Source organism: Poromitra crassiceps, assembly GCF_964638095.1.
Source record: "Poromitra crassiceps genome assembly, chromosome: 11".
NCBI classification, from domain to species: Eukaryota; Metazoa; Chordata; class Actinopteri; order Beryciformes; family Melamphaidae; genus Poromitra; species Poromitra crassiceps.
In genome coordinates, this window is record NC_139643.1 from 22593803 (window position 1) to 22617917 (window position 24115).

The 24115-nt window shown below is 45.1% G+C and overlaps 1 pseudogene across 1 annotated transcript in view; it reads left to right on the plus strand.

Moving 5' to 3' along the window:
• The window catches only part of LOC310785533 (autotaxin-like), a 131817-nt pseudogene that overhangs the window by 99304 nt on the left and 8398 nt on the right, over nucleotides 1-24115 (plus strand). Inside the window, exons 16-22 of the transcript XR_014554075.1 lie at nucleotides 10680-10758; nucleotides 11490-11577; nucleotides 12254-12429; nucleotides 13322-13382; nucleotides 15257-15396; nucleotides 21383-21530; nucleotides 22566-22643. The product of XR_014554075.1 is annotated as an autotaxin-like (transcript). The remainder of the gene's footprint in view (nucleotides 1-10679; nucleotides 10759-11489; nucleotides 11578-12253; nucleotides 12430-13321; nucleotides 13383-15256; nucleotides 15397-21382; nucleotides 21531-22565; nucleotides 22644-24115) is intronic.

A 24115-nucleotide genomic window follows, 5' to 3' on the forward strand; every position in this document is an offset into this window, starting at 1 on the left:
AGTTTTCTGTCAGTGAGGTTTTGTCACAGCACAGCTCTTTGTGACTTCAACACAAACATATAGATTAGTATGGGGGATTTCTGGGCTTTAGGGAAATAAATTAGTTGTAAAGTAAAGTTATTTGACTTTGTCTTTTGACTGTGGGGGACTAAATGTCCATTTAGTAACAGCATCATCATGTACAGTATCAGGCTCTGGGGCCGCTGGGTCTGTACCCGGTTGGCCGTTTTTGATTTTGTTATTTGTGTTTATTGCTGTGATCGCTGCGCTGCATAAATGCACAAAGACACATTCCTGGTTTGTGTAACATGTTTACTCACTATCACACACACACACGCACGCACGCATGCACGCACGCACGCACACACACACACACACACACACACACACACACACACACACACACACACACACACACACACACACACCTGTTCCTCGTTGCTGCTTATGGCCACCAGAACTGATCCTCTCTTCTGACAGTCCTCTTTGCTGCCTGCCCAATCTTTCTTCTCAGTAGATCTGTAGTAACAACTGCAGCCAAGTCTCTTCCATCCTTCAGGACACTTCCCTTCACATCAAACAACTGATTTAGTGACACATTTCAATTCATTCAATGTCAGATTGATTGATGAGAATGTAGTATTTCATATGTATTTTAAATCCTATCTTACCTGCAATTTGCTTCTTCAGCTGGTTTACTTCAGTCTGTAACTGGTTTCTCTCTTGAGTCACATTGTGGTAACTGATGTTGAGCTGGTCTCTTTCCAGCACCAACTTCTCTCTCTCCACCATGACTGAAGAATCTGAAAACCATGACAACAAACACAACATGTCATGTTAACAACATCAAAGTCTTCTGCTTCAAAGTCAAAGCAGAGCTAATCACTGCTTGTGTTTTAGTAAATATCTGTTTTCACACCGTTTTTGCTATAATTTTGCTATATTTTGCTATATTTTGCCATTCATTACCTTTTTTCATCTGCAAATCCCCCAAAGGAAAGAACCTTGTTAACATCTGTTTTATGTAATGAGATATTGTTTCCAGTCTGTTCATATCACTTCAACCATTTTTATTGCAGCAAAATGGGATTTTCAAGCAGACAGACTGACCAACACTGTCATAAAAACCTGACATACTGTAAATGTTCCGTGTACCTGACAATTTCTATAATAAAAAATATCACGATACTCGGCATTCGTGCAATACGATATATTGCCACAAAAAATATCACAATGTGCCTGTTTCCAGACCTTGGAATCTGTTTTTGCTGCTTTTGGTCTGACATCGTGATATGATGATGATATCATCATGATGGCATCGTGATAATATGCTAATTCCTTTAGCCAATCTGTGTCAATAAACAGCACAACGGCTGGACTATTGTTGTCAAGTGGTTGTCAAGCGAGGAGTAACGTTATTAACAAGAATTACTTTGAAATCTGAACTGCACACTGCTCGGAAGGCATTTATTTAAACGAGAGATGTGTTGTTGTAGCAAGATTCAAGACGATACGTTCGTCTCTAGTTAGTTAAAATGGAATTCCCCGGGGGAATTCCATTTTAACTATTTAACTATTTAACCATTTCCTCTAATAGAAATGTGTTAAACAGGGGACAATCTCAGACTAGAAGATGGAAATGAGTGTAATGACTTGACAATTCAGTCTGATATCAGGCTATATCAGGATACGATGCTATATCAATCCCCCCCCCCCCACCCCTAATGCAGTAGCACACCATTTTAACCTTCTAAACCTCAAGTTCTCATAGCCCACATCCTCTATCTCACCGACACAAAAATATTCCTGTCTGTTTTAGCAGCACATAAGGCTGGGGAACTCCCGGACCATCAGCACCAGAGCTGCTCAGGGCGCTGTCCTCTCTCCACAGTCCATACTTCTTCTCCCTGTACATCAGAGCTACCCAATACATCGATCATGATTTACCAGTAGATCGCAAAGTCCATGCTGGTAGATCGCCTTCTTATTCATAACAATATATTTAAAAGCGAGAGAGAGACGCGAGGTGCGTGTCCGCATGACCGGTAACTACAAGTCCGTAGCTGTCAGCGGACAGTATCAGTCCCGAGAGGACATGCACATGGGACAGCTGAGGACACTATGGACGAGTGTAGTTCTGTCTATACTCGTTTCTGGAGTTGCGAGAAGCAAACTAAGTGCACATCTCAAAAGCAGGTAAACCGCTGTGGGATTAGTGAGAAGTTGCTAAAAGGAGGAGAGAGCTATATGAGTGCTTGAGCAGAAGTACAAAACGAAGCTAGCTTTAGTTTGGATATTCAACGGACATCCACAGTGAATGTCTGTTCAATATACGACCTAAAACTAACTTCACCGCGGTGCAAATCTCATCTCTTGAAATTCAGCGTGTGTTTTGCTCATAGCCTTGACAAGAGAGCACAACCAGCTCAGTAATGGACTGACGTCCCCCCATGGATATTATCCCCCACCCCCCCACCCCCCCCACACACACACATTATATATGTCACTTTAAAGGCATTTTTACTTAACTCAACCTAAGCTCAACCTACGCTGAACCCACAAGTTTAATTTAGGCGTCCTTGTTAACAGGCGAGACCGTTCACACCACCCACGCACATGTCACGCTGAAGCCACGCTCACGCCTTGCTCAAGCGATCATTAACTCATTGAGTGCCAAGGACGGACATGTTCGTCATTTCAAATAGTAACGTAGAGTGCCAAGGACGGACATGTTCGTCAATTGCGTTTTTTGACGGTGGGGCGTCGATCAAAGCCTTCTGCCTCTGATGTACAAATATTATAGCTATTGGATGTGTCTAACCTATTTTACAGAACCCTTAGGTGGCGACAGTGCTCTCCACATAACAGAAAGGCAAGGAAAAAACAAAGAAGAAGTCGTTATGGAAACGGAAATCGCATCGCATCCGTATGCATCGATATGCTGAAGCACGTTACTGCAGCTGTGCCTGCAGCAGCCAATCTGCTCCCACAATTGAGCCGCTCCGTGTCGGTTGCGACAGCACATCCGCACATCCACACCGTGGAGTTGTTATTATTCTCAACTGGAAGCATCGTTGCCGGTGACAAACACACGCGGAACGCTGTAAAAAAGCAGGATGTCGAGCACCCTTCACTGTGCGCACAGCAAACTCAGCAGAGAGCCACCACAGACAGGAGGAGGAGTGTGCAGTTGAGGCGAGGCGGGGCGGGGCGGGGCGGGGGGGGGGGGGGGGGCACGCAGAGCAGCGCGCAACACCCAGACAGACCCAGGCAGCAGGACAGGATTGACAAACGCAAGCCAGAATATCCGATGCCCACCAGCAGCAAATCAAGACCAGCAAGAAGCTGCAACCAGCAGCGCACGCAGGGGCCAGCGCTGCTGGTTGTAGCTAAAAAATATTATTCTGCCAAACAGAATTCCCTGGCCTTCACTGTTTTATTGAAGGAAATTATTTTTGAGGTGTGACTACATTAGAAAAGATTAGCTTCAGAGTCAGTGATGTGCATTGAAATGTTTAATTTCACAAAAGGCCAATTATCTCAGCTTCTAGAAAAAAATTGCTGTTTTTGGATGAATCAAGCTATCTTCTCCGGCTCATAACTAAAGAACGGAAAATGGGATCAATAAACTTTTTTTTGCAGATGATAGAATAGAGTCTCATCGTTCTTTGTGCGTGTTCGGTGTTTACATAGTAATATCACACAATATTCTGTGGGCCTCGAGAAATCACTGAAAACGCTCTGAAACTCTGGCACTGGGAGCATCCGTTCTCCAAAAGTGGCTGGCACTCAATGAGTTAAGGATTCAGTCGTATTTTCAAAGCGTGACGTGTGAAGCTTGAAGCTGCCAGGCATGAGGTCAATGGGAGTTGTGGGCGGGTTCAAGGCGCGCCGAGGAGGCTTCTTGTGTGAACGGTTAGGTGTCAGTTCAGCTTGAGCCTGCCTCAAGCTTCAGCTGTGCTACATTTGGCGTCCTGTGTGAACTAGTTTAGAGTGAGTTGAGATATGAGGTTCTAGTTTAGAGTGAGTTGAGATATGAGGTTCTAGTTTAGAGTGAGTTGAGATATGAGGTTCTGGTTTAGAGATTCAAGATTCAAGATTCAAGATTTCAAGATTCAAGATTTTTATTGTCACTCCATGATACAAGTATCACGTGTGAAATTCTTGTGCTGTGGACTCCGTTTACAACATAGTACAAATGTAACAGGGCATATGAGTGCAAAAACAACAAGAGACACAACAAGCAATAAGGCAGTATAGTGATAAGACAAGTCAGAGACAGTGGCATATTCACTGCACATAGGTGCACATGTCCTGTGCATACTTTAGCCGTGCTTAAACATTTTAAATTCGGCGTATTTGACATACAGGTGCAAATAGCATATTCCTTATTAAACATACAATTAAACTTGGCGTTTTAAATTCGGCGTATTTGACATACAGGTGCAAATAGCATATTCCTTATTAAACATACAATTAAACATTAGACATACGTAATGGTAGCAGCGACGGTGCGTTACACTTACAGTACGGCTACTGCAATATTTGTGTATGTTAAGGAGTCTCGTGGCCTGCGGGAAGAAACTGTTCCTCAAGCGATTTGTGCGTGCTTTTGGAACCCTGTATCTTCTCCCTGAGGGTAACAGGGAGAGCAGGCTGTTGTGGGGATGGTTTGTGTCTTTGATGATCTTCAGGGACCTCCTGAGGCACCGCTGTTTATACAGTTCATGCAGATCTGGCAACTCACATCGTGCTGGGCCGAGTGAGTTGAGATATGAGGTTCTGGTTTAGAGTGAGTTGAGATATGAGGTTCTAGTTTAGAGTGAGTTGAGATATGAGTTTCTGGCTTATATAGACTAAAAAAACTATTTTCAGACGGCAGCCCGTCTTTATTGTCACACAACACACTACAACACATGCATGCGGCCACTACACACACTCATGCTGATGGGGGCCGGTGAAATATGTCCTCTGCATTTGACCCATCCAGGCTTGTCCTTTCCTCCAGGGGGCAGGCCAGGAGCAGTGGTCGCTTTCTCGTACAGCGCCCGGGGACCAACTTCGGATGTTGTCGTCACTGGTCGGATGACGATGACGATCTGATCTTCTGCATGTTTTTAGTGGGGGGTTATATACGGAGGAACCCCCTGGGGGAGCACGGGGAGAACATGCAAACTCCACACAGACAGAAAGGCCCTTACGACGAGATACCCCACCTGGGCAGTATGCACTGAAGATATGGGGGGGAACACAACCACAGCACCCACAGTGTCCCAGGCGAGAATCGAACTCAGGACCTTCTGACTGTGAGGCGACAGCTCTACCATTGAGCCACCGTGCCCGAGCGAGTTGAGATATGAGGTTCTGGCTTATATAGAGTGAGTTGAGATATGAGGTTCTAGTTTAGAGTGAGTTGAGATATGAGGTTCTGACTTAGAGTGAGTTGAGATATGAGGTTCTAGTTTAGAGTGAGTTGAGATATGAGGTTCTGGTTTAGAGTGAGTTGAGATATGAGGTTCTGTCTTAGAGTGAGTTGAGATATGCAACACAGTCTCACAGACAATTGTAAAATAGCAACGTTTTGGACCAACGTTGCTATGTTACAATTTCGGCACCAAAGTTGTAAAATGGTAACGTTCTGAGATTTTAGGGTTAGGGTAGGGGGAGGGGTTAGAAAGGTAAAATCTCCATAAACCATGCCCACCCCTGTAGAAACGTACGTTACCATTTTACAATTTCGGAGCCGAAATTGTAACATAGCAACGTTGGTCCAAAAACGTTGCTATGTTACCATTTTTTTGGAGATCGGGTTGAGATATGAACCTAACCCTAACCCTTCTAGTTTAGAGTGAGTTGAGATATGAGGTTCTGTCTTAAGCTGTGTTCACACCGAGATATTTATTTTTCTCCCTGTCGCTCGATTCAACCCTTTGGAATCGCTCTGTCGCTGTGTTTAAATCGCTCGTCAACTGGCACAAGAATTGACAGACATCTGGGGCTAACGTTAGACAGGAATCAGGATGAAAACGCAATGTCATGATGTTTGTCCACTACGAGCCACTGTATTTGTTTACAAGCTAAGCCTATCAGCGTGCTCCTAACGCAAGCTTGGTTGGTGGGTCTATACCAGTAGTACAGACTTCACTTCATGTCAGCTGTCAGCCTGTCAATGAGGTTTGTTGCCACACTAATAAACCAGCGGTTTGTTCCAAGCCAGTGTGATCCTTGACTCACACGGCAGCCAATCAGCGTTGGGCGGCAAGCAACTTTTGCCAGCGTAATTTCGCTCGAGTTGAGATATTTCATCTCGGGCGACGAGCGAATTTTCGTCCTATCGCTCTGTCTCTGTCGCTCGGACGCCCAGCGATTTTTCTCCCAGGCGAATATACGCTCAACCACTCGTTTGCATTGACTTTGTATGTAAACTCGATGCCAGCGAAAAACTTTAATAGGTCGGTGTGAACGCAGCTTTAAAGTGAGTAGAGATGTGAGGTTGTGAAATGAAAATGAGAGGCTCACAGCAGACGGACAGGACGATGATCCCGATCAGCAGCAGAAGACCCAGCAGGCCCAGAATCACTGCAGCAGCTCTGAAAGAAGGCTTCCTGCTTTCCTGGATGGCTGGACGACACGTTTGACGGTGAGCTCCCTCTAGAGGCAAAAGTAGACACATCACATTGACATGAAGAGACGTTGACTGTGTGCTCCCTCTAGAGGCAAAGTACACACATCACATTCACATGAAGAGACGTTTGACTGTGAGCTCCCTCTAGAGGCAAAGTACACACATCACATTCACATGAAGAGACGTTTGACTGTGAGCTCCCTCTAGAGGCAAAGTACACACATCACATTGACATGAAGAGACGTTTGACTGTGAGCTCCCTCTAGAGGCAAAGTACACACATCACATTCACATGAAGAGACGTTTGACTGTGAGCTCCCTCTAGAGGCAAAGTACACACATCACATTCACATGAAGAGACGTTTGACTGTGAGCTCCCTCTAGAGGCAAAGTACACACATCACATTGACATGAAGAGACGTTTGACTGTGTGCTCCCTCTAGAGGCAAAGTACACACATCACATTGACATGAAGAGACGTTTGACTGTGAGCTCCCTCTAGAGGCAAAGTACACACATCACATTCACATGAAGAGACGTTTGACTGTGAGCTCCCTCTAGAGGCAAAGTACACATATCACATTGACATGAAGAGACGTTTGACTGTGAGCTCCCTCTAGAGGCAAAGCACACACATCACATTCACATGAAGAGACGTTTGACTGTGAGCTCCCTCTAGAGGCAAAGCACACACATCACATTCACATGAATAGACGTTTGACTGTGAGCTCCCTCTAGAGGCAAAGTACACACATTACATTCACTCTCACACCAAGCATGTTCTGAATTTATTTGGACTTCATCGACGTCACCCAAGCAACCGTGATGTCATCAGTGAGTGTCACTCGAGCAATTACAATCTCACGACACTATAATAGGGTGTCGTTCCCAGTGGGCAATCTCTGAGGTTTTCCCACGAAGACGCGGAAGTAACCCAGAAAGCTGTAATTCCTCGAATGGCCAGTTGAGGCAGGGCTCCGAAGTCCCGTCGTTCCCGTTCACCCCCATGTTAAATGCCCCATCTATCTTAAGCATCTTTACAGCCTGGTCCAAAACACGGTTTTGGTATATATAGCTAATTTCACCTTTTCATAACGACTTTTAATATAACTCGCCCTTTTGGTGTAAAATAGATGATAGAAAAGGGGGTGATTGACAGGTCGCCTGTCCAGTGATTGCGCAGCTTGCTGATCACGGACCAATAGCAGGCGGAGCTGCGGCTCTGGGAAACCCCCATCTCACGTGAGCTGCAAAGGACCCCAACATGGCGATATACAACACTTTGCTGCAAAACGTGAGTCCAAAAAATAGTGGATGGGTTTGTCCATAATATTTAGGTCAGTGGTCGTTAATTCTTTTTGCTCAGAATTCTTGCTCAGCAAAGATTGAAAAGTATCAAATTGCTGATTTAAACCAGTATGATAGTACTTAGAACACACAAGAAGGTGGTACAGGCAGTTTTGAACATGCCTAGTAGAGTACGGATTGGAACAAACAAAACAAATATGGCAACAACACTGAGATGTTCTTCTTTACATCATCATCAACATCATCATTTATTTTGCTAGAGTACATTTTGTTTGTCCCAGGACACCTCACCTATTGATCAAAGACCTGTCACACTCCTCACTGAAGGATAACTTCAGCTACAGCTTCAGCATGTTGCCATCGTTTTACCAAAGAACCTACATTGATAAGAACTGAAGGCTAATAGGTTGTTCCATTGCAACATGAGCAGCATCATATTTCATAGAAAGACCCGCCCTACTCTGCCTCTGATTGGCTGTCATGGTTCTATGATGGTGTCCCATTGGCGCAAGGAGGCTTTTTCAGGCCAAGATGGCGGCAGCACTGTTATCAAAACAGCACTAGTTTCACCCTCTCCCTTCTATACTCTTTGGTATTACTTGCGTCAGCGTGCATTTTCAGTAGTGTGGTTTTGTTCGGTGTCAAAAGCCCTTTTGGCACCAAACAAAACGCTACGTTTACTTTCATGGCTTTCCGTTTTTGTTTAATTATAATTTATAGGTCATGATTTCAGTTGTGTCCTTTATTTTGGCACTGAAAATATCTCACTGAGAGCTTTCAATTTATATATGTTTAATACTCATATTCGGCCCAAATCACATCACTTACCCTCGAAATGTGAAATTGATCAAGCATCTGTTTCTCCTTATAACACACATTCACAAGCCCTCATGTTACAATATGCAGTTGTAATTAAGACGTACCTCCTTCAGGCTGCTGGTTTCTCAAAGTGTCTGCACTCTCGTAGATGTCCACCACCCTCTCCTCCCTCTCTGCTCTCTCTTCTGGGTCTCCTCTCAAGGTGTCTGCACTCTCATAGATGTCCACCATCCTCTCCTCCCTCTCTGCTCTCTCCTCTGGGGCTCCTCTGTTATATCTCACCTTCTTAGTGAGATCTGGCTTAGCATAGATATCTGTAGACATGTTGATGGAGGAAGATAACTGAACACTACACCAACTATATGATCCTTTACTGAAGCTGCTGTCAGTGTGTCTGTCTCTGTCAGTGTGTTTGTCTGTCAGTGTGTCTGTCTCTGTCAGTGTGTCTGTCTCTGTCAGTGTGTCTGTCTGTTTCCAGCTTCCAGCAAGTAGCATCAAGGAAATAGCAGCAGCAAACCACACATGCACACACACGCGCACACACACACACACACACACACACACACACACACACACACACACACACACACACGCGCGCGCATACACACGCACACACACACACACACACACGCACACGCACGCACACACACACACACACACACACACACACACACACATACACACACACACACACACACACACACACACACACACACACGTGCACACATTTATAGTTAAAGGGTTTCTAACACAGGAAATGTGATGTATAGCTGCTCATGTGGTCGACCATCCACTGGCAACCGCCTGCAAAAGTGTCTTAAAATGAACTGAAGTGCAACATTTCCTTCTATAGCCTGTAGTTACTTGGATCCAACGTCATGAAGTTACCAGACACACACAAGTACATGTCTAATGATGCTCCTGTGCCCAGGCCCAGTTTTACAGGGGTGCAAAAGCACGCATTGCACCCTTATTTTAATTGTCTGCATGCTCAGTTGAAAAGAGTGGTAAAAAGAAAAAAAAGAAAAAAAAATGCTGCAGGTGCACACTTACTGTTTAAACTTGAATTATAATTGTTGTTTTTCTTTGTTCTTTGATGTGAATTTATGGCTTTTAGGCACCTACATGTAACCTTTTAAGGCTGAGATAATTGTATTATCATTATATGGTCCAAATATTTCAGTAAAGCACTTGAAACACTTGAAATATTCTTGCTTGGCTGGTATCATTCTACTTGAAATTATGGTAAAATGCATTGTTTTTAGTAAAATAACATGTCAAATTTTTCGGGCGGCCGGCCACCCGGGTCGGCCCGTGCATGTGCACCCCTTCCTATCTAGGATGCATCCCTAAGTCATCTTGTTCTGGAACCGGCCCTGGCTGTGCCTTACTGTGTACAGTATGTGAATGAGCTTTTAGGAGCTTTACATAGTCCATGCTAAGTCTTAGCATGTACTGTAGCCTACTATCACTCTGCATAGTGTAGCCTATGCTAAGTCTTAGCATGTAGCCTACCATCACTCAACCACATAGTGTAGATAGGCTATGCTAAAATGTTAGCTGGATTGACTGGAAAATGCAGTCATCAAGCTAAAATCGAGGCGTTATTTTCAGTTCCTGAAAAGTCGGTTCCTTTACACACCAGAGAAGTGTGTGTGTGTGTGTGTGTGTGTGTGTGTGTGTGTGTGTGTGTGTGTGTGTGTGTGTGTGTATGTGTGTGTGTGTGTGTGTGTGTGTGTGTGTGTGTGTGTGTGCGTGTGCGTGCGTGGTGGTGGGGGGGGAGGGCACACCCCCCTAAATTGCAGTACAGCCTCTTTTTCTGTTCCATAGAAAAAACTTTGGCAATATTCCTGTTATATTATAACATTATTTCAAAGCAAAGTGCACAGAGTTTTTTGTTTTTTTGTTTTATCTTCATGTGTTTCAGGAAAATGCCAGAAGTCAAGAGGACGAGGTGCGGCTTCTTTGGTGACCACGGCTTCGACAACAAGATCACCAGCATGAGAGTAATGTGACCTGTTGTCTTCTGTTGTATTCCTCATTTCTCTATTCCTCTGCACTCTCCTCTCTTCTCCCGTCTCACACCCTACGTTGCCGTACCATCGTGTGCTGTACTGTGTACTGTACTGTCAGGGATGTATTACCGAACAGGCCTACCGGACCCAGGCCCAGGGCTCCAAGAGCTCAGGGGGCCCATAACCCGGAGCCTCTTCACAGGGCCACTGCGTCTCTTACAAATCAACCCAGAAACTGTGTCTCACTGTGTCTTAATGGTCACCTTGTAGTGACAAGGCCTTACACAGGAAGTTGATTGGTTAAATAAGATTGCTTTATGTAGGGGAGAGCAGGGCATGTGGTCACACTTTTAACTCGTTGGTGTATTTCTCACTGGTTAGCATTGGTTCCTGACCAATGTTTTCTAACATGTCTTACACAGACCTCAGTTCTGATTGGCTGAGTTGTCGTTAAGTTATTATGAAATACCTGATAAACACACACCTGTGTTAAACTGTGCTTAGCAGTTAATGCACGAACTGAAAATCCCTCTACTCACACGCCGCTTCTTATCTGTCGCTGTTCAAGAACTACAGTATCTGTGTCATTGCTTAGGGAAGAACATTTATGCAAATTATTATTATTTCATTACTATCACCTAAAAATAAAATATTTCATAAATATTCAAATACAGCAGCCTGTTACTGTTTCTCCCGTTGAGTTTTGTTCTCTCTTCATGCAGACGATCTTCATGGGTCACGGACCAAACTTCAAGTTCCAGAAAAAAGTGCCAGCTTTTGAAAATATTGAATTATACAACGTCATGTGTGGTGAGAATACTTTTATTCTCATCTAAGTATAGAAATGTATATGGCCAATAGAAACATTCTCAAAGTACTTTTGTAAAATTGTAAAATTGTTTACTTATCACATACTGTTTTGGCCTTGCATTGCATTCTCTTGCCTTTGCCGGAATTGATTTGAGTGGGGCAAAAAGTTTTAACCTCAATTTATCCAAATGTAAATCAGTAATGAGGTGGCAGTGTTTCAGTAGGATTGGGTCTGTAAAAAACAGGTCAACATTTTTAGTTAAGAAAGTTCCAAAACTTTTTTTTATATCTTCGGGTCAAACTCTTAGAGAACCTGGTGCAAAGATTTACATTTTCAAAGGAATTTAAAATTGTTTTCTCAAAAAAAAAATTATGTTTTATTTAATTTTTTTACTTTGTGGATCTGCTGAAGGAGAAATGTATCTTTCCAAAGCGAGAACAGAGGTCTTACCGTGCCCAAAAATTGAGACTCGAACCAAATAAAACCCAGCTATTTAAAAAAAACACAGAACTGAATAAGGGCACCGGACCCAAATCTAACCCAGGAATATCTGGACCCCAAACCGAAAAGACCAGTGACCAATTAGACATGATAATGTTTTAAATCATTCTTAAATCACTTTTAAATCCTGGACCAGAACCTGTACCAACCCTCCTCTCTCCTCCCTCTTGTCAGACTTGTTGGGTCTGAATCCGGCTCCTAACAACGGGACACACGGCACGCTGAACGACATGCTGAGGGAGCCGCCGCACCAGCCCAGCATGCCACAGGAAGTGACATCACCGTCGCCGGCGTCTGACCCAGACGCCGCCGCCGTCACCCACGACCTGGGCTGCAGCTGCGATGATGAGGTGAGCACAGTGAGACAGTGACATCACAAAGTATTATCGTGTCAAATGTCAGATCAAATCCAGACCACTGGAAACAACTCTGCTCTGTCATGAAAAATATCACAGAGGAGAAAAGCACAAAGTCGGAGATTCATGACAAAAGTATTTAAAATATGCAAATTCTTCCTTGTCTTTATTTGACCATTTCAACAGATGTCTGTATACAACGATACATTGCTCTTTAACATATAAGCAAATATATTTGAAAAATGTATACCGTAGAAGGGATGAATGAGTGCCCGTGACAAACTAAAGGGTTTCTCCTAGAAGCAGGAAAATGCAGGATGATTAAGGAGGGTATGACAACTAGAGGGTTTCTCCTAGGAGAGTGAATGAATGAAAAGAGAGTGAATGAATGGCATTACAGTCTCTCTTATATAATTTCTGCTAAGCCTCATTTGAAAAAGGTATACCGTATTGCGTCTAATAGTGGCCAGTAGAAAAAAGCCAATAAACGACACGAACAAATAAAGGCCCAAATAAAGACCCAAATCTGAGGATATTTTTTGTTAGATATGATTTTATCCAGAATGCCATGACTCTCTGTGTTAGAGAGCTAACAGACACACTGCAATCACAACCTTCTTCTTCTACATTGTCTAGTTGTGTTCACTTCTTGTAAATTAAATCAGGCTGAAGTTGAACAAGTCATCAGTTTGCTGGGGACCCTCTGGAACCCCCTCCAGGACCCCTGGTGGTCCACGGACCCCATGTTATAAGTGACTACTGCTATAGACTGCCTGGCTAATGTTTAGTCTACGTATGAAATGCTAACAGAAGCATAGTGATCACTGCTTTGTCACTGATGAAAGTACTTTGTGAGATCTGTGTATTTTGTGTCTTTGTGTTGAAGAACAAAGTGGAGGAGATCATCGAGCCCTTCAGCCCAGCTCCAGACGGAGGTTACACTTACAGTAGGTGTCTTTTTTGGTTTCTTTTCTCTTTTGTTTCCCCCCTGCTGGCACAGCCATTGCTCCGCCCCCTCTGATGATCTGGGGAGAGCTGTAGAGAAGCACATGCTTCCTCCAACACATGTGCAGTTGCCAGCTGCTTCTTTTCACCTGACAGCAAGGAGTTCACCGGCAGGACATAGCGTGTGGGAGGATCACACTATTTCCCCCCAGTTCTTGTAGCGGCAATTAACTCATTGAGTGCCAGCCACTTTTGGAGAACGGACGCTCCCAGTGCCAGAGTTTCAGAGCTTTTTTCAGTGATTTCTCGAGGCCCACAGAATATTGTGTGATATTACTATGTAAACACTGAACACGCAAAAAGAACGATGAGACTCTTTTCTATCATCAGCAAAAACAGGTTTATTGATATCATTTTCCGTTCTTTAGTTATCAGCCGGAGAAGATAGCTTGATTTAACCAAAAAGAGACGTTTTTTTCTAGAAGCTGAGATAATGGCCCTTTTGTGAAATTAAACATTTCAAACACATCACTGACTCTGAAGCTAATTTTCTGATGTAGTCACACCTCAAAAATAATTTCCTTCAATAAAACAGTGAAGGCCAGGGAATTTTGTTTGGCAGAATAATATTTTTAGCTGCAACCAGCAGCGCTGGCCCCTGCGTGCGCTGCTGGTTGCAGCTTCTTGCTGGTCTTGATTTGCTGCTGGTGGGCATCGGATATTCTGGCTTGCGTTTGCCAATCCTGTCCTGCTGTCTGGGTCTGTCTGGGTGTTGTGTGCTGCTCTGCGTGCCCCCCCCCCTTCCCTCCCACCCCTCAACTGCACACTCCTCCTTCGTATGGGAGTGTCTCTGGTGGCTCTCTGCTGAGTTTGCTGTGCACAGTGAAGGGTGCGCGACATCCAGCTTTTTTACAGCGTTCCGCGTGTGTTTGTCACCGGCTCCTATGCTTCCAGTTGAGAATAATAACAACTCCACGGCTGATCATGCGGATGGGCTGTTGCAGCGGACATGGAGGAGCTCAATTGTGGGAGCAGATTGGCTGCTGCAGGCACATCTAACGTTAAAACGCTTCATGCATATCGATGCATACGGATGCGATGCGATTTCCGTTTCCCCAACGACTTATTCTCTGTTTTTCTCTGCCTTTCTGTTAACCTGGAGAGCACTGTCGCCACCTAAGGGTTCTGTAAAATAGGTTATAGACCTCCAATAGCTACAATAGTTGTACAGGAGATGCGGAAGGCTTTGATCGACGTCCCACCGTCAAAAAACGCATTGGACGTCGAAAGACGTCCTTGGCACTCAATGAGTTAATTTGAAATGCCTTGTTGATCCATCAAAAATTAGTTGCTCGTTTTAAAATGAATAAGGATTTGTTTATTCCATCATCAGCTTCCCTCTGTACAGAGCGTCACAAATCATCAAAAGTTTGTGACAAGAACATAAACATTGCATGTCAATTATACCTAACTCCAGCCCCCCTCCGATGACTGGTGGCACTCTAAAGCGCACCCAAGCGCTGGATCTGAGATTTACAGAACTTGTACATGTACAGAATTTGTACCCGGCGTTCCTCAAATACACACGAAGCAAAACAACTTCGCCTTTTGCTTGGCTGGAAATGATGGTGGTTTCCAGGTGGTTTCCAGGACTTTGCAAACTCTTCCTTACCTGGACATTTCAATGAGAAAACCATACGTAGATGTAATTTTAAGGATTTTAACAAGATAATTGAACTTTTTTTTGTATTTGATATACTGTACATCTTAAAACATACCTTTAAGGGGTCTTTGTGTATGTGTGTGTGTGTGTGTGTGTGTGTGTGTGTGTGTGTGTGTGTGTGTGTGTGTGTGTGTGTGTGTGTCTGTGCTGCAGACTCCAGCCAGCTGCCGTGGGGCCGGCCGGCGGTCATGTTCCACACTCAGTACAGTCTGCTGCACCATGTGGACTTCACCAGCGGCTACAGCAAGGAGCTGGCCATGCCTCTGTGGACCTCATACACACTGCCCCCAGAGGTACACACATGCACACACACACACGCACGCATGCACGTACGCACACCAGGGTAGGAAATTAACTTTTTTAAACAAGGGCTATTTTTGCCCGTGTAAAATATATTTCGGGGGCATTTTGGATAATTTCCAGGGCAATTTTATCAAATGTTGGGAAATACTTTGTAGCAATCTATGTAGCAACCTATGTCCAAGCATATTTTATTTCTAAACGTTCATAAACGATCACAGTTAAAGATCCCCATTTCCTATCTCTACAACACTGTTGATTGTCTGGCATGTTATTAATGTACTTGGCAAAATCCCGAGTGAACTAGTGAATAAGCTAGCTGCCTGTCACTGAGGTCAATAACGATAGGAGGAGGAGGGTGCTATGGATGCCTAGTTGGCCATTTTCGAGTCACGCTTTGCAAATGCAGAATAATGTTAAACTCTTTATTTTATGGGGGCATTTAAAAGCCCCCATCACCTCAATTCTAAGGGCAATTCTAGATTTTGTAGGGGCATTTTGCCCCGGAGCCCCCCGCTAATTTCCTACCCTGACGCACACACACACACACACACACACACACACACACACACACACACACACACACACACACACACACACTCACTCACTCACACACACACTCACGCACACACACACACACACACACACACACACACACACACACACACACACACACACACACACACACTCACACTCACACTGTAAATTTTTAGTGCAAAAATGGCCATATGTATGGTTTCTCCAACCCAGGCTCCAGAATAAATTGTTGGCATGTTACTTTTCTGCAAACCACAGTGTGTGTGTGTGTGTGTGTGTGTGTGTGTGTGTGTGTGTGTGTGTGTGTGTGTGTGTGTGTATGTGTGTGTGTGTGTGTGTGTGCGTGTGTGTGTATGTGTGTGTGTGTGTGTGTGTGTGTGTGTGTGTGTGTGTGTTTAAATAGAAGACATGCAACATTTTGTGCTCAGTTTGGACGGCACGGTGGCTCAGTGGTTAACACTGTTGCCTCACAGCAAGAAGGTCCTTTCTGTGTGGAGTTTGCATGTTCTCCCCGTGTCCGTGTGGGTTTTCTCCGGGTGCTCCGGTTTCCTAGCCTGACTCCACCAGACGGGGGCGGCATTGTTCCACAAATTCACAATCCACCTCAGTCTGGCCCTGGCCTCAGAGATGCATTCAAACCGGCCGCCACACAGGCGCACCAATCAGCGTGAGCTAGGGGCGGGCTTTAGGCGAGACCGGGTGTGACGCCACCGAGAGGCGCCTCTGCGTTTGTAGTTCTTTCACTATTCAACATGGCGGCGGCTACCGAGGCTAGCTCCAGTGTGCTAGTCAAACATTCTATTCAAAACAATAAGCTAACATAAACGTTAAACACTTGATCTTACAGTGAGTACGAAACCGTAACTGTATTGCTGTAATGTTATCAACTATGAACGTTAGTAAACAAGACATTGTTGTAGAATTTGGGGAGATAGCCTTCAGACCGCTAGGCTGGGATAACTTATTAGCTGTAAGGCTGTAATGGCTAACGGCTAGCCATTCACGCAAGTCACACAAACACAAAGCCCTTCTCACTCTCACCACAGCCCAGTAAACATGCAATCTGTTAAACCATCATTTTTGTTCCAAATCGAAATAAATCATAACGTTAATCAAAATGCCACTGAATTATTAGCTAATCAACACAGAACTGCAAAGATCAGTGTGATGTATTGTCCCTTTACTGCTAGCTGAAGTGTATTCTGCTATGATTGGAATGTTGGCTGCTGTTTAATAAACCACGTTAACTCACGTTGGTGTCCGAGTGACATATTATGTTATACAGGCGAGATTAAAGATCTCAGGATACAATACAACAATCAGTTTATCTGATATTTTCCCCCGCTTGCATAAATTATACTGTGAAGTGTGAATATAGCTCTAGCATATAGTAGTCCTATATGTCTGATATTTTGGAGCTGTTATTCGAGAAATTGGTTTATCGATAGAACATACCGGTAGCTTAAGATTTTGCACTTGTACTTTAGATAGGGGGTAAACAAACGTCATGGGAGCCAATACTAGGAATACGGTATATCAACAAGGAACCATTCTTAAAGTTAGAGATTATATCCAAATACATGCTGCATGGTGTAACCAGGGTGTTTTTCCTCTTCTCTGTTGACGTCCTCTGGGCTCCAGGCAGCTCCCTTTCGCAGATTCATCTGACAACATCTTTATGCATTTACATCGTCTTATCATTTGACCCAATCGTGCCTCAAGACCAGCAGATTATGTAACAACAACACCACACACGGCCGTCATTTCTCCGTTTAGTTTATTATTACAAAAGTAAGCAAATAACATTCTCCAGTCATGCGTAAATATCTACCATTCCACTGACACATATGCTAAAATTCACCAGTTAAATAGTAGCGTTAAATCATTATATTGTATCAAAGCATTTGGTTGTTGCCATGATCATAAAGGCTAGAGAGCGTTGCGTCTCCATGACGTTAGCCGTCCAGGGTGCGTGCCACTCGGTGTCATATCGTGTCATCAGTTCCCTGAAGAAACGAACAACGATATGTGTTATGAATGAATCGCTGTTAACGTTAACATTAATCATCAATCATCAGACGTAGCACCCCAACCTCCAAATGTTGCTATCGTTAGCGTAACATCAGTTAATCCAATCAGTTACATTTAACGTGCAAAATGGCCTACCTGCACTTCATCCTCAGTCAGACATCTGCAGTAATTCTTCTTTCTTTTGGCAAATTGAATAGTCAATGGTTGCACCCAATATTCACCTTACAAAAACAGCAAAAAATCTGCGACCTCCATGCTAACTATTAGCAATTGTAGTCCTAGCTGATCAGGCGCTGCTACGTCATGAAGGGAAGTCGATCTGATTGGTTGGCGCTGGCAAGCCCAGACGGTGACAGACAGACGGTCCATCCAATCACCTGCCTAGTAGCTTGAAAAAAGTGACCGCCCTCTTCAGCAATGTAGTTTGGCCGAATCCAGATGGATGTTGTTTGTGAAACAGATATTTGAAGCAAACTCATCGATCTGGCAGCGTCAGGTTACCGGTTTCCTCCCACCATCAAAGAAAGACATGTATGTTAGGGTTAATACTCCTGTCAGTGCCCCTGACCAAGGTACTGGCAAAAAGAACTGGAGTTGGTCCGCGGGCGCTGCACAGTGGCTGCCCACTGCTCCTAGCTCTAGGAAGGTTCCTAGTAGAGGATGGGTCAAATGCAGAGGATGAATTTCCCCATGGGGATAAATAAAGGATAACTTAACTTAACTTATAAACGCTGACAGAAAACCAGGTGAAGAGGAAAATAAGAACTTTTTTAACATTTTGAAAAGTCACCACCAGGTTTCATTGACTCGAGTGTCTGCTGTGAAAACTAATGCAGCAACACGTCAACAACACGCGTGTCTGTGTGTGTGCAGGGAGTGTGTGTGTGTGTGTGTGCAGGGAGTGTGTGTGCAGGGAGAGTGTGTGTGTGTGTGTGTGTGTGTGTGTGTGTGTGTGTGTGTGTGTGTGTGTGTGCGTGTGTGTGCGTGTGCGTGTGCATGCAGAGAGCGTGTACGAGGCAAACAAAAACAGCCATAAAGACACAAGCCGGTCTCTCAGGCTCCCAACACGCGTGTTTATCACATGTTTAGACATACACACTAACTTCAGCTTTATGAGGTGCAGCTGGACACACACACTATGAAGGTCCATACGTCTCAATAAACATGCGCAGCTACGACTGAACGTGTCACACAACGCATGCTTTGACACCTGAGTAGCATAGTCAATTTCGTTACGCGTTCACACACACACGCGTTCGCAGTTTTTGATACTACGCGACCGGATCTGAAGTGCCAAACGACTCAATAAACATGCGCAGCTACGACTGAACGTGTCACACAACGCTTGACGTGTCATGTAGTTTCCCCATTGACTTGTAATGGTCATGCGTGTATGCGTGCGCTTACGCGCTCTGACTGCGCAACCCGCGTACATTTACGCGTAAAATTACGCGTACATTTACGCGTAAAATTACGCGTTCATGTTGTGCGCGCTGCAGATTCACTTCCGGTTGCGTAACACTCAAAACTGCGAACGGGTGTGTGTGTGAACGCGTAACGAAATTGGTTCTATTATCTTCATGCGTGCGTTTACGCGCTCTGGCTGCGCAACCCGCGTACATCATTACGCATAAATGTACGCGGGGTGCGCAGCCAGAGCGCGTAAGCGCACGCATGAAGATAATAGAACAATTTTGTCACGCGGTCACATGCACGCGGACTATGATGTGCGCAAACTACATCACGCGTAACAACAAGCTGCGTAGCACAGCTACTTACAGCGTGTACATGTGTGACCAGTGTTGGAGAAATTTCATTACGCGTTCACACACACACCCGTTGGCAGGTTTGAGTGTTACGCAACCGGAAGTGTATCTGCATCGTGCACAACACTGCGCGTACATGAACTCCTCGCGTAGTTCTCTTCTGTTTTATTCTATTTCTTTCTATGTTACATTTTCATCCAGTAGATGGTGCCAGTGACCAAACCAACCAGTTGATCAAGCATGTCGCTAGCAGGTTACTGTCCCAAGATTGCTCGCAGACTATTCTGTGGTCAGCACCAAAGATTACCCACAATCCCTTGGGCCCACATTTTACAACATAAATCGCCCATTAATCCTCATAAACAGCATTTAAAACGTATAATAATGGATACATGAGTCGGTAAAACTGTTTTTATAGTTGTTTTATTAGTTGTTTTATTTTTTGTTTTATTTCGTGAATGAATGACACCATGTTAGAGACGCAGACCCAACAGCTGTAGTATAAATAGGTTGTGTTGGGATTGCCGAGTTAGATTAAACTGACCCCTTGGCTGGATGGTAGAAGCAAGTTGTCAACTGGTACAGTCCTGACAGCATGAAAAACTCTTTTACCGACTCATATCCATTATTACACGTTTCAATTCTGTTTATATTGTTATAGTTTCATCTGACTGCTGTACATGATGACTTGTAGGAATATGCACGAGACTATGTTTTAACTCCAATGAGCTACGCTCGGTGTTTATTACAGAACCAGCAACAGTCTAACACATCTCTATATCCGGTGGTGCCACACCATCAAACTTCCCCCCGCCACCATATCAGTGCGCGGCACTATATACTATGAAGATAAATGGGCGATTTATGTTGTAAACTGTGGGGAAATTGGATTGTGGATAATATTTTGGTCACTGGCACCATCTACTGGCTGAAAATGTAACATAGAAAGAAATAGAATAAAACAGAAGAGAACTACGCGAGGCGTCATGTACGCGCAGTGTTGTGCACGATGCAGATACACTTCCGGTTGCGTAACACTCAAACCTACCAACGGGTGTGTGTGTGAACGCGTAACGAAATTTCTCCAACACTGGTCACACGTGTACACGCTGTAAGTAGCTGTGCTACGGAGCTTGTCGTTACGCGTGATGTAGTTTGCGCACATCATAGTGCGTGTACGTGTGCACGCGTGACAAGAACGACTATGTTAAGTCATGCAGGCACACACACGTTGCTGCGCATGTGTCAGTGAATAGTGACGTCGATAGGACCCGATACACACACACACGCACACACACACACACACACACACACACACACACACACACACACACACACACACGCGCACACACACACGCACGCACACACACGCATACATACAGTAAATACCTCCTGCCTCCTCCACATTGGTTCCCTCTTGTTCCGAGCAGGTTTTCACAGTTGTTTAGGAAGCTGGATTAGAAGGTCAAAATGAAATAAAAACGAATGGAAATGCAAATCCATAATAACCTTGGTGTGTGTGTGTGTGTGTGTGTGTGTGTGTGTGTGTGTGTGTGTGTGTGTGTGTGTGCATGTGTGGTGTGTGTGTGTGTGCGTGCATGTGTGCGTGCATGTGTGTGTGTGTGTATATGTGTGTGTCTTTCAGGAGGACCTGAGTGTGCTGCAGGACGTCCCAGCAGCAGCAGGGGCTCAGTGTGTCAGAGTGGACTCCAGAGTGTCAGCAGAGCAGAGCCAGAGCTGCAGCTCCTACAGCCAGCACAGCCAGCTGAGCCACGCCTTCCTCTACCCCCCAGGTACCCTCCTCCCCCCTGCCAGCACCTTCTCATTCCCCCTGTGTCAAAACATGACTGAAGTGTCAGCTAGACTTTCTCATCATTTTTGGATGAGCCGGGTGGTCCAGCAGAACCTCTTATGGCTCAGTAAGAGAGGAGCGAGCTGAGCCGGGTGGTCCAGCAGAACTTCCACGGCTCAGTAAGAGAGGAGCGAGCTGAGCCGGGTGGTCCTGCAGAACCTCCACGGCTCAGTAAGAGAGGAGCGAGCTGAGCCGGGTGGACCAGCAGAACCTCCACGGCTCAGTAAGAGAGGAGCGAGCTGAGCCGGGTGGTCCAGCAGAACCTCCACGGCTCAGTAAGAGAGGAGCGAGCTGAGCCGGGTTGTCCTGCAGAACTTCCATGGCTCAGTAAGAGAGGAGCGAGCTGAGCTGGGTGGTCCTGCAGAACTTCCATGGCTCAGTAAGAGAGGAGCGAGCTGAGCCAGGTTGTCCTGCAGAACTTCCATGGCTCAGTAAGAGAGGAGCGAGCTGAGCTGGGTGGTCCTGCAGAACCTCCATGGCTCAGTAAGAGAGGAGCGAGCTGAGCCTGGTGGTCCAGCAGAACCTCCACGGCTCAGTAAGAGAGGAGCGAGCTTGCTTTTCACACACAAGGGCCGTGTTCGCAGCCTGGCATGTGTCCAGTTTTTGAACCCTAACCCTTAACCAGGTTGTTTTAGTTCCGTAAAGTTAACCAATCCAGCCACATTTTCAAATTAATGGTCCTGATGGAGTCGCTTTCAGACATTGTGGCAGTTCTGCTGGACTAAAAAAAAATATATATAATAAAATAAAATGACCAGATAATAAAAATTAAAGTCATAAGTAACATGTGCCTGTAAATGGGTCGAAAAGTAAATAAAGCAACATAACAAGCATTAATTCAACATACAATGCTCCAGTATTTGTGTGTACAAATGGCTGAACATGATGATGATATTGTGTTTGTGTGTGTGTGTGTGTGTGTGTGTGTGTGTGTGTGTGTGTGTGTGTGTGTGTGTGTGTGTGCGTGCACTGACAGAGCTGGCCACCTCTCCTGAGTCCAGATACGACGCCTCGCTCATCACCAACACCGTGCCCATGTTCCCCGCCTTCAAGAGTGAGTTCTCACACACACACACACACACACACACACACACACACACACACACACACACACACACACACACACACACACACATACTGATGCAGCCAGTTTGCATCTGAACACAGCACACATCAACATCAGCTCAGCACACATCAGCATCACGGTGGAGAGTTGAGGACTGAATGAACCAATTAAGTAACGAGGGATGATTAGGTGGCCATGATGGAAGGAAGGCCTGTGTGGGAATTTAGTCAGGGCACCGGGGTTACACCCCTAGTACTACTGCAACGAGCGCTAACGTTAACGTTAGTAGAGTAAACAGCTATAAGATTTGGTGATGCTGATTGGCTGAAGGAGTTGTCTGCCAAGGCCAGTAGTCCCGCCTACTGAAATGACTGTAGGCAGCTGGAAGTCCAGACTGATACGGAGAGTGAAACAGGATGTGAGGTCATGTTATCAGGATGGCTTTAGATCGACAGCGGCCAGTTTACATGTTGTTTCTTCATGTTCTCTTAACTCCCTGATTTGCATAAAGTCGAGTTAGACTAGAACACATCACAGCCGCTTACAGAGAAGACAAAGGAGAAGTGTGGTGCCTCCAGTCCAGACAGATGAGGTCAGTCTGACAGAGAGAGAGAGAGAGAGAGGGAGAGAGCATGAGAGAGAGAGAGGGAGAGGGAGAGAGAGGATGAGAGAGAGAGAGAGAGGGAGAGAGAGGGAGAGAGAGAGAGAGAGAGAGAGAGGGTGAGAGAGAGAGAGAGAGGGAGAGAGAGAGAGAGAGAGGGGGTGAGAGAGAGGAGCCTAGCACCCATTGTTTCTGCAGAGAGAGAGACGCTTATCAGGACCGGACACACTCTCTCTCTGTCTGTCTGTCTCTCTCACACACACACGCACGCACACACAGACACACAGACACACAGACAGACACACACACACACACACACACACACACACACACACACACACACATTTTAATATCTTTATTTGTGTTCACATTTAGACAAGAATCTTTGAACACAAACTATAATAGATGCACAAACAATGCATGGGAAATCTCATAACGGCAAATATACCCAGTCTGAGTCTATGGATGAAGGAAACAGCGCCTCCTCCAAATGTGGCGACTGCAGAAATAGAGCAGACTTGCCAGTGTCTTACCTTTTGGTCTGAGCAGTCCTGCCCTCTTTAGGCCACTAACACCCAGCCTGTGGACATTACTGCCCTCTGCAGGCCACTTACAACCAGCCTGTGGACATTACTGCCCTCTGCAGGCCACTTACAACCAGCCTGTGGACATTACTGCCCTCTTTAGGCCACTAACAACCAGCCTGTGGACATTACTGCCCTCTGCAGGCCACTTACAACCAGCCTGTGGACATTACTGCCCTCTGCAGGCCACTTACAACCAGCCTGTGGACATTACTGCCCTCTTTAGGCCACTAACAACCAGCCTGTGGACATTACTGCCCTCTTTAGGCCACTAA